Source organism: Rhinopithecus bieti, unplaced genomic scaffold, assembly GCF_001698545.2.
Source record: "Rhinopithecus bieti isolate Rb0 unplaced genomic scaffold, ASM169854v2 scaffold_13313, whole genome shotgun sequence".
NCBI classification, from domain to species: Eukaryota; Metazoa; Chordata; class Mammalia; order Primates; family Cercopithecidae; genus Rhinopithecus; species Rhinopithecus bieti.
In genome coordinates this window covers 571088-591230 of record NW_016807444.1, presented here as the reverse complement: position 1 = coordinate 591230, position 20143 = coordinate 571088, and the positions used below count along the sequence as shown (strand labels likewise).

Genomic DNA, 20143 nt, shown 5'->3' with positions numbered 1-20143 from the left:
ATATATATTCAGAAAAAAAGAATTTCTATGAAAAATATGTTTTAGAAACATTCAATGTAATATTCCCCCTATCTTTGGAAATTCATAGTGCATGTACATATATTAGAGATTTCAAACATTACTGGAAACAGTAATCCTGTTTAACTTGAACTCAGAATTTCCCAAGTATGTTTACCATTAAAGCCCTTGTGTGTATGTGTGTAATTCAACAAATTATTAGAATTTTTTCAGTACCCAGTTATAAAAATGCTAGACTATACTTGTACTTGCCAACAAGCTATTTGGGGGCAAAATCAACTTCAGAATGCAGACTCCATACATTTTCAGTGTACTTTAAGCTGCAAATATCCATTATTATAATAAACCTCACTTTATAAAATCAAGCATATGGGTGTTTTATAACATACTTAAGGATATATTATTTTATTTAATCCTACAAATGTAGGATCCTACAAATGCTTCTTTTCTCAGATAGATACAGAGAAAAAGGCTTCCCAAAAGTTAAATTTTATATTACAAGGTTTTTATAAAAAATAAAATTAAGGAGCAAAATGACAGATTTCCTGACCATGAAGAGTCTCCCATCATGAGTTCCTTCCAATGTCCATGTGTAGAAGAGTCAACACAAATAAAACTAGCAGCTTTTGTTATCTGTTATAATGTATGCATGCTTCCAAGTTGTGTTTGTTAACCTTGGAACTACACAAAATTGTACCACTGGTGAAACTAGTGTGCACCTTTCTCATTTTTCTTCTCCAATAACTTAACAAGAATTGGTGATTTGCTAGTAGCACAATTTGTTTACTGTAACCTTGAGGAGACTGCACTTCAAATTATTTCCAATATATTGAAGTGGAAATGTCAGGTACCTTACCGTGAAATATGTTCACCATGACTTCTCCAGCTCCATTTTGCCTTTCAGGTTAAGTGCCTCTTTCAGTCTAAAGGATGGGTTAAGTTTTTTAAAAAAGTTTATTTGTTTCCTCCTAATAAGTTACTTTTATATCTTAATAATTCATTTGCAGTTCAAAGTCTTCGAGCCTCAATGGCTTCTTGAGTGTTTTGCAGTAAACAGGAGATCAAAAGACCTTATCTAATTAGCTTTCAAAATGTTGGTTGCCAAAAATTTCAAATCATCAACAGTATCTACCAAACATAACATTCCCTTCAGATTTTATGGTGTACAGTAGTAAAGTATAAGACATAAGGCTTTTTCTCACCCTACATAGAAAGGAAAGATGCATACTTTTGAAGCATTCTTATGTGATATATAAGATCATTATATGTTATAACAACAAAAGAGTAAATTGTGCCATAAATCAGAAAATATACAAACACATGGTTTTATACATATGTAAAAAATACGTGTGTGTGTGTGTTTGTGTGTGTGTGGACAAAAGCAGAGAGAAGAGGATATTTAGTGTGCGTTGGAAGGAGTATAAAGTCATCATCAGTTGATGAAACTACAAGGAATTTTCTTCCCCAGTTACTCTCCTTGCTTTTGACTGTTGCTTCTTAGTGAAGACCATTGAAGACAATATATGTGAAAGTTCTTCATATATTGTAACACATAAAATATTAGATTCATCACTCATGAATCATTTCCTAAACATGTGTTAAAAAATAAATCATTACAATGATAAGATTCAATTAATGTATTTTGTACTCATTCTCTAATAGTTGAGAATCTAGTGATCTATATTATTCTAGAATCAGTGTATTATTCAAGTTAATAATGAGGTATTCAGAGCCAAATCTTCTCTCCTAGCTTTGATCTCAGTTAAGTTATTTAGGCTTTCTTGCTCATTCCCCCATCTATAAAGTGAAGAAAATAGTAATGAATATCTGATAGAGTGGTAGATAAGATTAAATAAATTGATATAAGTGATATCAGAGAGAACTCCCATAGGCACTGCACAGGCATCAGGTTAAATTGTGTCTAAATCATAGCCACTTCCTCATAATTATTTAGGGCATATACATCTGTCTATTCCTTCCTCTTGTCCTGTTCTGTCAATTGCATCTTCTCACACATATTTAATTATTTATTCATTCCCACATCTGACATTCATAGTGGGTCCTTATTTTATAATTCCAGGACCATTATGCAGTATTTTATGTTTTTATTAAATAAAACTTCAGATTTAATCAAGAGATCTATTTACTAATTAAAACATCCCCCAACCTAGTTATAACTTTCCATAATTTCTTAATGCTATGCATTGTCACAGTTATGACATTGCTGTTCTAATACAAATAATTACTTCTAAACCCATGGAACTCTGTTAGAAATTTATTCAAAATCTCATATACAAACTAATTATCCCATGTTACCACCACGGAAAACCAACAGGAGCATCTATACATATTTGATTTGTTTCTCTAATTACTACAATGTTTTACTATACTAAACCAATTTGAGAAGCACTTAGAATATCTGAATACTTGAAATGTGTGTAAGTAGTGCCTATTGTTAGTTCCTCCACCTAGGTCAACTTTTGTTTCACTTGAATATGAATCTTTCCTACCTAGTTTCTTAATCTTAATATTTGAAGATATTTTTGGTGAATCTACCTAACCATGTACATACTAAATCCACTTTATATAATTCTAATGGGATACGTGAGAGTTTGCCAACATTTCTTTGTCAGTATTCTTCACACCCATTTGCGGTTTCTATTTCTCCAGTGCCTTGTCAACTTCTGATAAATCAAGGTGCTTTCCCAGTGCTGTTGACAACATGAAGCATCTTTCCTCTGCCTCTCCAAATATGAGGTTTTCATATTGAGATAACAGTGAGAAATGTTATTTTGCAGACATAAGCTGATTTCTTCTAAGGTTTTCAAGACTTAGGGTCTGAAATAAATTCCAGATACTTTCCATGATACATTTTGAGAAATGAAAGTATGATTAGAATAAATGTGTAAACTCATCAAGGGACAATGCCAAAAGACAATGCCTATTTAAACACATCATTCATTCCTTCATTTAGTCACTTATGCATGAAGAATTGTCAGTTCCTTTTTAAGTGTTAGACCCTTGGCTGAACAGCTGTAAATATAAAAGATAATAAGACAAAGAATTCCCTTGTTAATCTATTGATTTTACTGATCATTAGAGGAGTGATATTTTCTGTAATTACAAAATACCACAAAAAACTCTGAAGGAGTTCACAACCTAGTGATGGAAGAAACAGAATAAGCTAATTAGTTAATTAATTAAAAATGTGATGTACTCTGTAATGAAGATAACCAGGAAGTCCAGTAAAATTATTCTGAAATTTTAGAAAGTGTTCCACAGAGGAAATGTATACCTGGGTCCTAAAGTATACAAACATTTCTTCAATTTAAGAAGTTAGGAGAGAAAATTCTACAGAAAGGAAACCTCCTGGGTCAGTGAAATGCTGCTGCATGGAGATTGTTTTGGCGTTGATATGTTGGGTGTATAGGCTGGAGACAGTAACAGATTTGAAAGGAAAAGCAGATGTAAGAGTCAGAGGATAGAAATAAATAAGCCCAGGGAACTTGCCCTGTGTCCACCTCATGTACTGTCTCAAAAAAGTTCACTATCGAGTAGATAGTTTGTTAAATTGACAATGTGGAGTCATCACATTTTTAGCAAGAGTGACACTATCAGTCTAGGTTTTATAAAATAACCTGGGCAATAATACACACAATGCAGTATAACAAGGGAGTCTAGGATAAAGAAAATAAAGGAGAAAATAATAGCAATAATGTCAGGAAGAATTCAGTGATTAAATACTATGAGTCAGTCACTATGCTAAATGCCATATAGTATCATTTAATATTCATAAGAATCCTTAAAGGTGGGTACTTTTGCTGTGCTCAGTTTTCAAAGTGGGAAGGGTAATCATTTGTCTCAGGAGCATCTCAATTTTAGCATTAAAAATCCTGTTTGGGGAAAGCCCTCAGTCCTGTGCAAACTGACATAGATTGTCACTCTAGGTCTTGAATTAAGTAATTCTCCCAGGATCAAACAGCTAGCATATGGTGAATCAGTCTGAATTTAAATTCAGACAATTTGACTTTCAAAACATGTGTGTCCTTGGGCAAGTTACATAAACTTTTTACAATTTAGTTTCTTCAAGGGCAGAGTAAAGACAGTATAAATTTCTACCCCAGAGATTGTTTTAATGATGACAATAAAATGATATGCATAGAAATGCTTAGGTCAATATATGGCACATCAAAACTCTTCAATACATTAGCTACTTTTTTGTAATTGCACTATTTTTATATGAATATTTTGTGGGAAAGATAAGAGAATAAACTGATGGGGGGAATACAGAAAGCAAATTGAGGGCCCAAGTTTTTTGTGGTTTTGTTTTGTTTTGTTGCTATTTTAGCTTTAGAGATTGGATTTTAATTTTACTAATTTTGGAAGAACACGAAGAGGATCAATTTCCTTATGAGAAATAATAAGATTTGTGTTTTAAGTATTCAATTTAAAGTGCAAGAGAATATTCCTTTTGTCCTGAATATGTGTTCTTGGTATATTCCATGCTGTTAACAGTGGGAATTAGCCACAGGTGAGTAGATCTTCATCATACTGAGTCATACAAACTGACTATGAATCCCAATAGACTTTTTATATTTTATTAGAAACTTTGTTGTAAGATGTTATTTTACATCTTGATTTATTTTTACAAGTATTACCCAGTAATGAGGTAGAGGAAGAAAAAGAGAATAGAAGGAATATTTGCTATGTCCTCAAAGGCATCTGTAACTCAGAAACTTCCAGCGCTCTTACACTCATGTTTTAATTATCCCCATGGTGCTTTAGAGGCTCATGATAAGCAGGTATTTTATTTGATTACGAAATTTGTCTCAGTAGCTAATATTTGTTTGCTAAAAATATCTTTGAAATAGAAATCAGTAAAGCTAAAATTGTGAAAAGCACAATACAAATAGCTGAAGATAACTTTTCTTACAGGAATGTATGCTGGTAAATTAAGAACCTTAGCAACTGTAATAATGTAAATGTTTCTCTTTAGATTGAATTTTTATGGGAATTGTTTAGCTTTGGTGGTCTATTGTAAGAAATATAGTACACATATTCAGTTCAATATAACTACCATGTACGGTGACCAACTATGTGCCAGACATTGGTTTAACTGCTGCAAACAAAAATTTTTTAAAAAATTGAAGATGTTGGTCAAATTCAATCAAGTGGCTAAAAATGGTACTGAATAACTCCAATTGAATCAGCTACATGACAAATCAGATGGTCGAAGGTACAAAGCAAGTTAATTATCTTCTGTTTTAAAATTTTTTTCAAGAGATAATACCACAATGTATTATTCATTCATCTACTCTAAATATCTGGTTTCTCTCCCTCATTTTCTCCCTCAAATTAATTAATATCTGATATCTCCATTATATTCCATTGCCACTTTTTACTTCATGCTGATACTATTTTTCATGGGAGCTATTATGTTTGTCTCTTGCCTCATCTCAATCCTGCACATGAGATACAAATCTGATTACAGGATGTCCCCTATGTAAAACCTTGTATTTTAGCTCTGTATTACCTATATACCTTAGTAAAGCATATAAAGATAATCAAATATTGTTTGAATGAATAAATTAATGCATCCCTTTCTGGCCTATTCAGGCTTATCTTTAACTCTCCCCAAAACATAGCAGGATATCTAGTTCAACAGGACTAGATGAATATGCCACAATATAATATGCTTCTGGTTCTTCTACCTGATGCTGCTCTTCTGCCCAGTAACCCATTCAATTGTTCAACTATAGTATTAGGTGTCAAATTAAGAGTATTTAGATGAGATGTGGGGATAACATGTGAAAGTGACAGTAATACATGTAGATTCGTTTTCCATACTTAATAAGAACTACATGTTAGCAGCTGCATCTATATTGTTGCTAATCCAAATTATTTTGCTTTGTTTCATTATCTTTCTCTTCCTTTCTACTTCCTCTTCTTTTTGCCCTTCTTGTTCTTCATCCCCCTTTTCTGCCAATCATTGTCGTGTTCTTTTTCTTTCTGGATCCTACTTTTACATTTTTTCTTCTGCTGCTTCTGAATTCTCCTTTTAAATTCTGTCTACATTTGCGTTACGAGGTCCTCTCCAACTTCCTATACATATTTTACTTCCTCTAAGAGGATTTAAAGTCTCCTTGTTTCTGCTCTTCTCTGCAACCATAAAATTTATTATGAATACCTCGAAAGTATGGATTTTATCTTATTTATCTTAGTTCCTTAATTGCCTCATGTGGTACTTGAAAGACAGTAGCTTCCTAATGCATATGCTGGTTATTAAAGGCTTATATAAAGTGGGCAAGTGATGTAGAATTACTACTGTATTCATAAAAGTCATTTATCAGCCTATGACATTTTACAGTTTACAAAAAGTTTTACAGACATTATCTCATTCCAGTCTCATTCGTATGAGGTCACTTATTGTGATGGTAACTATACTAAAATGAGGGAAGAAATTTCTGTCTACATTCCTCCAAAACTGTTGGATCCTTAACAATGAAACCAGCAAGTATGTATGTAATTAATGAATAAAAAATAGCTTGAATTTTGAAATCTAAACCATCATTTCATTTGTTTTGAATCTTTTTTAAGAGGCAACAGAATGGTCTTATATATAGGAACACTTCCAATTTAAAATGTTCCTTGGCTTTCTTGCTCAAAAATATCATTTTCCCAGGTTTAGTTTTAAAAATCTGAAATGCTTTATAATGTATATGCTCTCTATATGCCACTGCTGGAAGCTCTCTTCTTTCATGCCACCCTTTTGTATAAAATTTGGATCATATTTTCTTCTGTTCAAAGACTTTCTGATTTAGTGTGCTTGAGAAACATTTGAAGTAATAGTTTGCAACAAAATTATTGGGCTTAATCCAAATTGATTGCTTTCAGTAAAACTAAGTGAGGCTCAGTAATCTTATTTAATAACCACTGCAGTTTATTCTGATGTAGTGGTCTGTAGATCACATTTTTGAAAGGATTGGTGAATGTAGTCTAATTGCTATGATTGATATTGAGTGCCATTTGTTGCTTTGGGGGTTCAAATATCAGTATCGTTAGGCTTTGGCTTTCTTGCTTGTAAAATATGATTTTTAAAAAATACATATTGAGACGGAGAGAGAGATCAGTTCTAACAGAATATGCCAGTATTGTGCTAGTCAAAAAGAGTGCAGGGCTGAATAAATGTAAAGCTCTTATTTATTAGATGTTTCCTATGTGCATGTACTGATCTAAATTGTCTTTATGCATCAACTCAATTCATATTCAAAGTCACCTTACTTAGCGACATATATTTTCGTCTTCATTTTAGAGAGAAGGAAAGTGAGTCATAGAGAAAGCACGTAATTTGCTCAGGAGCCCACAGCTTGTAAATGGTCAAAATGAGATTGAAATCCAGGAAGTCATCTTTGTAGACATCTACTACCCCCACTCTTAAACACTATATTTGGACTCTGCCTACCAAAATAAAAAAGGCAAGGGAGGGAAGAGCTAAAGAGAATACTGGCATATCTTCTCCTGCATTTTCATATATTTGGGCTTTTCCAAAACATTTTGTATTTTTGGCACAATATTTCTTAAACTGCAACTAAAATTCAAGTCTGTTTCAGAGGAACAGTAAGAATGATGTCACTAAAGATTTTCTACTATTTGACCATCTCAACTTTATATTTAAAGGTTCATACAAATGTTTAAAAGAAAACATGAATGTCCCCAAATAAAATGTAATGCATGTAAATAGATAATTTTCATATAAAAATGACCTGTAAATATGAGGAAAATGTTCAATGGAATTTTAATAAAAAGCAAATTAAAACCACAATGTGGTAGCATCTTTTCTGAATTGTGTCTTTTAGTGTTTTCCAATTTCTTCTTTTCTCTCCCCATCCGTGCCATAAACTTTAAATATTATTGCTTCCCAAGTACCATCTTGGGTATTTTATCTTTTCCTACAGAATTCCCTTAGGAGATTTTATCCTCTTCCATAGTTTCAAATAAATGTTGAAGAATCCACAAATTCAATCCCCAGCTTTGACGTATTCCTGGGGTACAGACTTATATTTGACACTTTTGTTCCCACAAGAAAAATCAATGCCAGAAAGTGTTAGGTAAAGCCATGATGTGAAGTCAGCATAAGGTTTATTCAGCACCTCTACTTAGTAATGTATTCCCATTCAGTATTGAGACCTGGCACACCATTCAAAGAGCATGTATGGATTCAGCGAGCTCATTTTTCTTTGATACATTACATCATAATGACTAGACATAAGCAAGATCTGTCCTTAATGTTTTAGGACATTGGTAAATTGTTTCATTTTCATGTCTATTTTATTGTGAATGATTGTGGTTTTATTTTATTTGTCCAGAATGCTCATTTATTTTCTTTTAAGATATTAGGGTAAAGTTTTAAGCCTCTGAGAATGTAAAGTTTGAAGAAATACAATGAGGTTCATTTTGATCATGTCTGTTTGCAGTGCCTGCAGATAATCCAGGCAGGAATATGTACTAACTAGTGATGTTAGGGTTTTAGGATTTTAGGGTTTTCAGAAAATTGGGTCCTGGTAATTGACTTTTGAATTATTTATTAGAGTTCAACAAGTTTCCCAAAATTAAATTGTTTGAGCCAGATGAGCAGTTTTTCACAGGCTGATGACTCCTGTCTTTCATTATCATATTGCATGATCATTATGCATATTCTGGTTACTAAGATATTCACTAAACTTCAATTGTATCCATCTACTTTGATTATAGGAACTAACAAAACAAAACAAATTTAGACTCTGTTTTGGGTGCCCAGGCTGGGATTCTGCAAACTCAATTTATCTTTTGTCAGGTGACTTTCCACTAGGTTCCATAAGTAAAAGGTGGTAGAAAGCAGACAGAAAGAAAAAGGAGGAGAGAAAACCCTGGCATCTTCCTGTGTTCCTGTGTTCTTGCTTTGTTTTGACTAGCAGAGGAGCTCCAGTGTGGATTTTCATTTAATTCTCCAGATTCTTCTAGCACTTTTCAAAACAGCCTCCTTATGCCTTCTCAGATGTACCACAACGAGCTGAGTGATTTCCTCTCTTTTGAGAACTGGGTTCCAGATCTCTGGATCCTTTCAACAAACCTATGCATTCTAATAGACCAAAACCTTTGCCTTTGTTTCTCCAGCTCTAGAGATGGAAGCTGCTGTTATTTCCTATCTGACACCTCAGTGTTTCACTTTATTTCTCCTTTAGCAGCTTCTAAACATATGTTATTTCTATTGAAACACCTACTATATTTTTTCTCTTCCTGGCTGGATCCTGACTGATACACTATATAGATTTCCATTCGAAATCTTCAAAAATGAATAGTGCTTTCGCTTAGAGGAAACATAATTCATTTATTAAGCATATTTTGAGTGCCCTTCAAATGTCAGGTACAGAGTTAGGTGCTAGGGTTTCTAAGTGTTAAGGTAAATAAAATATTTTCTCGAGAATACTTCAGTTAGTAAAGGAGACAGAGAGTCAATAATTATTATAGATTATGACAAAAGATTCGTATTTTGGCTTTAAGGAGGGGACATGAGCTAAACTATCAAGACATGTTTTTAAATATGGTGGGAATTTGGGGTAAGAGATGAATATTGAGAGGTAAGATGAAACACACCCTATATCTTTGTGTATTCCAGGTTGTTTTCTAAAGTCAGTAAGAAATAATAATGCAGTTAATCTTAAATCGCATGTATTAGATAAGTTGCGTTAGCCACAGTTGAAGAATGTTTTGGTAGGGGGAGCACTTGAAATCAGAGGGACCAAGTGAAAAGGTGTAGTCACCCAGCTGGTGGAGACAGACAGCATCTGAAGAAAGGAAACCAGAGTTGGAATAAAAAGGATATAGATCCAGAATTACTGATAATAAAAGACAAGAGTGATCAGCCTGTGAAAAACTGCCTCTCTGGTGCAAACTATTTAATTTTGAGAAACTTGCTGAACTGCAATAAATAATTCAAGTCAACTACCAGAAGCCAATTTTCTGAAAACCCTAAAATCACTCCTTAGTGCATATTACTACCTGGATGATTTGCAGGCACTGAAAATCAACATCATCAAAATGAACCTCATTGTGTCTCTCCAAACTTTACATTCTCAGAGCCCTTATCTTTCTGAATTGTGCTTCTATCTTTATAGACCAGATGTGTCTGCTTTTTCCTCTTTCCACTCAAGCAGGCTCGTCAACTGTCTTTTTTCAAATGTGCGTCTCTCCATTCTACTTCTCCTGGGGGTGCCTGTGTCAGACTCTACAGTTGTAATAAGGACTATTTTAGTAGAAATATGTGTGTCCCTTTTTCTGTTTTTGTTAAATCTCTCTTCGATGCTATGAAATATATCATTCTACAGCACAGATTTGCACAGGTAACTACCTTGCTTAATGCTCTTATTATTTAAACTGATCCCATCCCTGCCCATCTCTCCACTTTCATGTGTTAACTTCCCTAATTCCCCTACTCTTTTTCAGTACACAGCTACCTGAACTCCTTAAGACTTATGTTCTTTTATTTCTCCCTCTGTGCCTAAGTGCTATTCCCTCTCAGCAGAGTGTCCATTCCTCCTCTTCATCTTAACCCACGCTTTCACAGATTTTCTCATTTCCTTAAAAATTTAACCTCTATGAAATTCTACAGTGTTTAACAACTATTTTATTTATTTGTTATCTTTATTTATTTTGAGACACAGTCTCGTTCTGTTTCCCAGGCTGGAGTGCAGTGGCACGATCTCAGCTCACTGCAACCTCCGCTTGCCATGTTTAAGGGATTCTCCTGCCTCAGCTTCCCAAGTAGCTGGGATTACAGGACTGGTCCACCACACTCGGCTAATTTTTGTATTTTTAGTAGAGATGGGGTTTCGTCATGTTGTCCAGGCTGGTGTGGAACTCCTGACCTCCAGTGATCCTCTCATTTCGGCCTCCCAAAGTGCTAGGATTACAGGCCTGAGCCACCATGCCTGGCCAACTGTTTTAAAATTCTTGTGCAGAAGTGACTAGTAACCATATGCTGAATAGAATCACAAAGTTTATGAGACTTCTAATATAGACTCAAAGGATTTCCTCATTCAAAATTAGTCTCTGATTCTACATTTTGGTAGGTGGTATTAATGTTCAGAAAAAAAATTACTAAGTTAAAGTACCTTAATTATGCTATAATTCACTTAGTTATTTTTTCCAAAAAAATTATAAAATGATAAAGAGAAAATAACCACCCACTAAAATGATAAAGGACTAAAATGGATAACTACTAAAGAAATACAAAAAGCTAAAAATAAAAAAGACTGACTCATCACTCATTGTAAATGCAAATTAAATAAATGTTGGCAAAGCAAAACTATAATAATATTTTTGATTATCAAGTTTTAAGTATTTAAAAATCATAATAATTAATGCTAATGAGGATGCTGTGAAATTAACATTGTCTTAATTAAATATTCTTAGAAGCTTAGTAGGCACAATATTTTTAAAGAATAATTTAGTAATACATATAAAATACCTTTATATACTTTAAAGAATTATAATTTTGTAAAAACAATTCCACATCTAAGACTCTAAGCAGATGTTCAGATGTGCAACCCAAAATGTTTGCTATACTAGTATCTATAAGGGCAAATATTTTAAACAGAAATTCTCAAGCAATATTGAGATATTTAAACAAATTGTGTTCAATTAACTGTAATTAGATATATAAAATATTAATTTTTAGGCACACTAATGTAAATTAAATAAATGTAACTCTGAATACATGATATACTCATAAGAATTCCAAGATTATCTATTTGTGAATGGGCAAAACTAAAATAGAAATGAGTAAGTTAAAACAGTAGCATAGGTTATCTCTGTGTGGTGGGATTATGAGTTACTTTCTTTATGCTTTGTATATTGTGTTTCCTAAATTTTTCACTTATGGCCTTTTTTATAAAATCATATTTTACCTCCTTTATTGAATTGGCCATTCAATTATCTTATTAATGTGTTTCTTGCCCTCCAAGGCCTGCAAGGAACACGTACCTTTTGTTTTCTTCATCACTGTATCCCTAGAAACTACCATATCATGGGCATTAAAGTGCTTTAAATGTGGGCTTAATAAATAAAAAACTTGACAGCACATTTAAATAAGGTTTTTTTTTCTTCAAAAGAGGTAGATTTATTCTACTGAAGTTTAAGCTTTGGAGACTTACATTTGTTCAAGCCCTTCAAAAACAATACATGGACGTTAGTAATCTTATTTCTGCAATTTTGCATTCTTTTTCTTAGGGTGAGATCCCCAAAAGAATAAACTTCAGGCCTTTAAAAACCTAGATCTGTTTCTGTTTCTGGGATAGTCTTTATTTTCATTAATTTCTTCTTCGTATATAAATACTTCATTTTGCAGGACTCCTTGTAATTCCCAAATATGCTATATAAATTGATTTCTCTCACACCTTAATTATTCTATGAAAATCATTTAATTTGTGTTTCTCTTCCCACTTGCACCTGGGAAACCATTTTAGCTTACCTGTAGTGATAAATTCATACCAGCTGTGTCAAATAAAGAAAAAATCTTCTAAAATAATTCAACAACTTTATTGAAGAGAAACATCTATTTTTGAAGTCAAGAAACATTGTGCGAGCTTGGCATTTATATATGGAGACAGGATTTGGATCTATTCCTAGCTGAAAGAGCTGACTGCCTGGAAAAGGCCTGAGGGAAGAAGTGAGAAGCAGTCTTCTGAGGTTTGCCTTTTCTCTTTCTTTTCTTTTATTTATTTTTTTCTTTTGGCTTATTTGTTTTCCTTCAGACTGCAGGACATCAAGACACGGTTTTCTGGCCACATCACATATTCTGAAAAGCATGTGGTCTCCGAGTGGCACATATCAAAGACAACATGGGAATATAAAGCACTCTTTGGGCAAAAGTGAACATCATTTGGTGACATAAGTCAAAAAGTAATTGCTTTAAATATCTATTTGCTTGAGAAACAGAATATAGGCATAGTTTAAAATCATTTTTGTGTTATTACTGAAGTTTATTGTTCAAGCAGTTTGGTTTTGAGTTTGGATGTGTTAATAAATTGTGGTTGATGTTCATTGCCAGTCTCTGCGAAAGTGGCAGTAGTTATTTATTTATCTGCAAGCTGTGAAAACATTAGTCTATATTCAGATCCATTTCAATAAAGGGCATTTACAGTGGTTCATATTTTTCTAATTCTTTCTGTTTTTTTTTAATTAAAAAAGGACACACATTTGCAGTTTTTATATGTATATATTCCAGTAATATATTCAGGAAAATATCTTTCAGAGACAGGGAATTTTTAACTGTTGTTTTATTCACAACTTAGTTTGAAACATTTTATGATGTGATGATAAGCAACTTGAAGTTAATTGAAAAGAAGTGTCCTGTTAAATTAGAATAAGATAAACCTGCAAAAGCATAATTTTCAACAAAAGGTAAAATTACAACTCTAATGTAAATATCAAAATGAATATGTTAAACAGTTTATTTACTCATTAATTAATGAGGGAATCCCACAGATGCTATAACTGGTTAAAAAAAGAACCTTTTGAAGAGCAGACACAGTACAGATCATGAATATTGAAATGAATATGCAAATAAGGGCAAGTTTGCCTTTTTCTACAATGAAGTGGGAAGTGATTTAAATAAACATCTACTGGACAGGATCAAATTTGCATGTGACAAGACAGGAATTAGTTTGCATTGCTATCAATTTTCCACAACTTTCAGAGCTGTAAGATAGCTTTCATAAAACAGGAATCTGATGAACAGGAAGGGTGTACTCTAGTGCATAAATAATGCATAGTTTCTATTTAATGATGCATATTTATAGATTTTCCTACACATATAAGGCTACTGAAATATAGTCATTGTTTTCTGTTTTGCAGATATAAGATAAATCTCAACTTTGTTCAAAGATTAAAAAGTAGACAAATATTATATTATTAGAATAATTTCCAAGTAAAATAAAATGTTATTGAATTACAAAGGGGGCTGGAGAAGCTGAAAATAAGAGATCCATTGCAACCACATTCTTTTATAGCCACGTTCTTTCTATTTTTATTACTGATACCTTATCTGCTTAGGTGCTGGAGCTAAAAACTTCTTAGGCTACATATCCAACCTATCACTTAGCCCTATGGTCAGCCTCCACTGTCTGTTTCAACCAGTTCAATTCATTTTTATTGCCTTCTTCCTAGAACAAATAAATTTGCAATGGTTATATGCCTTTTGGAATATTGTTGTATCTTCCTTACTGGAACTGTTGTATTTACTTTTATTTTATACCATTATGTTATCCACAAAATACTCAGAATGTGTGTGTGTGTGTGTGTGTTAATTCTCAGAAAAATCCCTTTTTAGCAAAAGTTAATATGCAAGTTTTTTTTTTAATTCCATGCAGAAGACAATAATAGCATAGTTTTTCTACCCAAATGGGTTAATGTTCATTATAATTTACTTCCTCTCCTTTTGACTACACTAAAATAATCCTGCTGTGGAAAATAAAAGATCCTTTTCATTAACCCACTATTTCCCAGAGAAATGATTTTTAAAATGTAAACGAAATGTTATTAGTATCTCAGTCAAAACCTAATGATAATACACAGTTTTTCACAGAATGGAATCCAAACTTCTTGTCATGGACTACAGGCTCCTTCATGATCCCTTTCTATCTCGTCAATTTCATCTTGTAACATTGCGCTTTGGGGCACATTGCACTTCTTTCAATTTCTTTAAAGTAGGGTTTCTCAAGTTTAGCTTCTTATGAAGGGCTTTCGGCATTGAAAAATATTTAGCAGTATTTCCAGCCTCTATCCACTAGATGCCAGTATTAATCACACACACACACACACACACACACACACACACACACACACACACTTCAGTGTGACAATCAAAATTGTTTTCACCCATTGCCAAATTTCCCGTGGTGGGGAGTGGCAGTATCTCCCCTAGCTGAGATCCACTGCATTAAAGCAGCAAACATTCTTGCACGTGGACATTATCATGCAAATTTCCTCTACAAACAAGGCACTTCTTAGGTTCACTGCGTGGCTTCCTCCTTTTTCACAAATTTCAACAAAACATCTCTTATTCTAAAATGCCTTTCTTGTCCACTCTAATGTAAAACTACTATCTATCCTATCCTCTGAGGATTAAATACTATTCTTTTCTTTATATAACTTACCACAATACATAATTAAAACGTTTACTTATATAATATCTACCTCCTCTACTAGACTATATCTCTAAACAAGGAATGTCAGTTTTGTTCACCGTTTCGATAAGTCTGTTTCTTTATCGTATATTTAGGTCTTGGCACGGGACTGACACTGAGGAGGCATTAGATACGTATTTTTTGAGTAAGTGAATGCTAAGTTGAGTTGAATTTCCTATTCATAATACAAGATCTTCACATTACACCATATTCAGAAGTTCACAAATGACTCACTGTGCTTAGCAAAATTGTGGTACCAAGAATAAATGTCGTTCTAAGGGTTATGTCTATAGTACAGAATGATGTTTTCTGTACATGTTATATTATTATTATTAATCCCATAATGGAACTTTTGGAGAAGCCATAAAAATCTATGGAATTCTGTGTAATTAAAGAGCTATAATCATTGTATCAGTCCTATTTATTTGTGTATTTATTTTATTCCCTGAGTAGTTTATCCATTTAAATACAAATTTATATGATCATTTTGAAAATCTTCCAAAAAAGCAAGCACACCGTTTTCAGGCGTGCTCCTCAAGTTTATTTTTTTATTTTTTAGGAAATATATTTTAATATTTTTTCATCTACGTGCTACTTTGAAAGTATTGAATAAATAACTTTTGGCAGATAAATCATTACTCAATACAATCTGCTGTAATAATTTTGTGTTGAAAGCTTATTTTTTATGCACAATGGTATTGAACCCCAATACAGATCTCAAAGTAAGTTAGCATGATTGAACTGAATTGCAGATGGTCCAACTCCAAGTGTGGTGCTTTGCTAAAATTAGAGTTTCTATTGTTTGTAAAAATAAATATTTGCATGTTTTATAAATACTGTCTAACACAAACTCAAGTAGAAAAATTGAAATATGTACCTTCTTTGGATTAAAAGTATAGCTCAAATGAACTAAAGCTCGGCTTTCAGATAGCTTGCACATAAGGCAAAATCTTAGGAAAGCTCCCAATTTGCACTGTAATGTTAGTTCTTTAGATTTCACTTTTGACTTATCAGCATCTCCAAAATTTGATAAGATAGGTAAATCACTTTCAGATATTATTTTATAACTGGAATATTTTATTTATGTATAGACTGAAATAATTTATTCTTTTCTGTATTTTAAAAAGAAAATGATGTTAATGAAGGTAACTTTTTTTTTTCAGCATCTAAAATATTTTCAATAAGAGGGTAGGATCCAGGGTTTGTTTTTGTATCCTCGGCTGACCCTTCGGTCTCTAGTGCGCTCGAACTTCCGGCCTTGGAGCGGATGTAGGGTTCGTAGGGTTTCCGGGACCTTGCCAAATGCCGGTAAACCCCTTGGCCCTTTGGAGGACCGGAGAGCCAGATGATGCTGCAGCCGTTGGGGGAGTCCAGAGCCAGCTGGTCGAAAGTGAGGATCTTGCCCAGCGCCCCGCCCCGCCCCACCCCACCCCACTCTCCAGAAGATGTGGCTGTGGGCCCAGCTGGTCACGCGCAGCACACACACCTTTAGTTTGGGCACCTCCTGAACCCTCATATCATCCGTTATGACCTCCACAACCACGGCTGTTTTGTTTTCCCGGCCAGGAAGCTTCATCTTCTGGATCATCCGGGAAAGGGACAGAGGTGGCCGGTTGTTGCCACTCATAAACAACCTATTGAGCACAACCTGGTTGAATGTGGAGTTGATTCCTTTGTCAGAAACCTGTACAGCTTGACCAACAGCCTCAGGTAGATATCCTGGCTCTTGGGCTTCTTGCGCCGAAACTTTCGGTCTTTGTTGTGGCGAGTGTCAACTCCCATGGTGGTGCCTCCTGCCTGGCCGGGTCTGGAAAGAGAGAGTGGTAAACTTTCTTTTGATGAGGATTTAAAAAAATTGGATATCAATGTTGTAGTTTTTACATATTAGTTTATTTTGGACAGCAAACGCATAAATAATACAGAAAAGACAGAAGACAGAATTTGCCACCTACTGTTAAGTGTCTTGTACATTCCAACCCCTCACCTCCCAGTTTTTGAATGAAATGGCAAATTTTCTGCAAAATATATTTTTTGTTGTTATTATTATTTGAATCAAAATATACATTACTAAACAGTTCTTGAACATGTATTTACTTTTAAATACCCTCATATAAGAAATATACCAAATTATTAAAGATATGTTTTAATATTTCATATTAAAGAAAATTAATTATTAGAAATGTATACATGAAATAATTTTATACCTCAAAGGCTATTTGGAAGTGTCTACTTCAAGAACCTATTTTTTAATATCAATATCCTGCCTTTAAAATAACTAAATTTTATCTTCTACGTTCAAATGAACAAATATATAAATGTCCAAATTCATGAAAGACATTGAGTCCTCTTATTAAAACAATGAGCTTGAGTTCATCTTAAATAAGATTTGCTACATCAAGTAGATTTTGTTTATATTTTAAAACTACATTTGCTTTATTTTCAAAGTAGTTTTAAATAAGCTTAAATGCTCTTACATACGTATAATAAAATATATTAGAAAACCTTAAGTTTTACTTTAGCATTAGGTTGTAATACTAACAATGCTGCCCAAATTAATTAAAAGCATGTTAAAATACAAATAAGATTTACTTCTTACCCGACCAAACAGCTTTCGTTATAAGATGTTGCTTATATGTATTTTCATTCTGGTAGAAAGAGACCGCCATCATTATTAGGACTACAGCGAGGCAAATATTACAACCACATTTGGAAGGATATTTGCCATTTCAGCTGTGTGAAGATAACCAAATAGTTAGATAAACATGACTCGATACTCTATACTGAATGTAACTCGCTTCATATAACTTATTAAACTGTCGAAGTATGATTTTCAAAAAGTTAAACAACATTACCCCCACACAAGTAGAGAATATACACAAGTTAAAATTTTATTTAACTCATCAGTGACTAAACCATCAGTGTTAAAACTGGTTCAGAATGTATTTAAGATGTTGAAAATTTATAGGTACCAAAGAAAAAATATTGAAATCAGATTGCAAGTCTAGATACAAAACTGTGGCTAATGTCCTACAGGGAAGTATAACAATCACCTCTGAGATTATCTTTTCTACTAGACGGAAAATAATTGTTTCCCTACCAGAAAAAAATCAAGAGCAGATGATTTCATAGAGCCTGTGCTTTAATCATTTGCCAATTGAGAAAATAAAAGTTACATTCATATAGATAATTAAATCATCGAGTGAGCGTCTTAGACAGTGCTCCAGTATGACACTAAAAGAACACAGCACTATTTTTGCCTAAAATTTTGGTAAAAAATTAGAATATCATAAATTTAATTATATAAGACTTCCAATACTTATTTCAAGTTTTCTTTATCTAAGTAGTTATGAAAACCATTATTCTAGTTCTAAATTATCCTGGCTTGTTCTTAATTCATTTCTGTGTTCTTCTAATTCTTATGTAGGTCATTTCTCTCATCTTTTAGTCTTTCATAAGCTACTCCTATTTTATGTTGGCAGCATTTTAAAAAATCAAATCTCGCTAATACTAATTTCTGACTCTTCAGCAATTAGCAAATTGTTCTGGGGAACAATAATTTTTCAATGGTCCTTCTTGGCTTCATTGCTAAGGAGGGCTCCATCTTTCAATGCTCTTTGTAAAGTATTGATAGTTTCTTATTTTCCTTGGCATGACACGTGTGTGTGTCTGTGTATATGTGTGTGTATTAAATAGTCTTTGGCTTTGAATCCATCTGGAACTGTTTTCTACTGGCTGCCTCTGAACTCTGCCTACTGCTTTCAGTGGAAGGGGGAGAAATAACTTCTAAATTGTAGTCTAAACTCAGAGTGACTTTTACATATTAGAAATATGCTCTTGGCAGATATTAGCACATAGTAGATAATCAGTATATGTTTGTTAACTGACTTATAGCAATATGGACATCATTATATGTTATTAAGTATCTTTTCTGGTGTAACAACTCTTTATTTTATGGGCTACATTATCAATTATTTGGGAAGCAAATGAGGATTTCCTCAGGCAGAATACCTGTTATCTAGTCCCACTATTGAGTGATGCACCATTCTTAGAATGACATCGTTTTTCACCATTATCTTGAGATTGATTTTGTAGGTGAGGGAAAGCCATAGAGAAATTTTGGTAAACTTCTTTATGTAACGTAAAATTCTACCTTTTTTAAAATACAGGGTAAAGTGATGGTAACAACTTTCAAATAAAAAGTTGTTTTATATGTCAACTTGTAGAACGCTGTCTTCCAAAGGTAAAAACAAACAGAATGATAAGTGCTTGGCCACGGATAAAGGTATAGGCAGCATTAATTTTACACTCATGCTAGATCCTCATGGTATTATGGTGTTCATTTTATTTTATTTTTTATTTTTATTTTTTACTTTTTAACAACAAGGTGCATATGGCAGTGTACACAAAGAATAATTGAATAAGTAATAAGATCAGAGGGGCCGGGCGCAGTGGCTCAAGCCTGTAATCTCAGCACTTTGGGAGGCCGAGACGGGCGGATCACGAGGTCAGGAGATCAAGACCATCCTGGCTAACACGGTGAAACCCCGTGTCTACTAAAAAATACAAAAAACTAGCCGGGCGAGGTGGCAGGTGCCTGTAGTCCCAGCTACTCGGGAGGCTGAGGCAGGAGAATGGCGTAAACCCGGGAGGCGGAGCTTGCAGTGAGCTGAGATCCGGCCACTGCACTCCAGCCTGGGCGACAGAGCGAGACTCCGTCTCAAAAAAAAAAGAAAGAAAGAAAAGTAAATTAAAAATAAATAAATAAGTGCAGAGATGAAGTGGAGCCGCATGGAAGGCGAGCCAGCCAGGAGCAGAGCTTGTGCCAAGGCTGAGGAGGGCATGGGCCTCCTGCCACGCTGCATCTCTCCTGGGCCCAGTGGGGACAGGTATTGATGCCCATG

At 33.8% G+C, this 20143-nt stretch overlaps 1 protein-coding gene and 1 pseudogene across 1 annotated transcript in view; one reads left to right on the top strand and one right to left on the bottom strand.

Moving 5' to 3' along the window:
• The window catches only part of LOC108535757 (CUB and sushi domain-containing protein 3-like), a 460532-nt gene that overhangs the window by 46037 nt on the left and 394352 nt on the right, over positions 1-20143 (top strand). The window lies entirely within an intron of this gene.
• Positions 16420-17024, bottom strand: LOC108535756 (60S ribosomal protein L18-like; annotated as a pseudogene).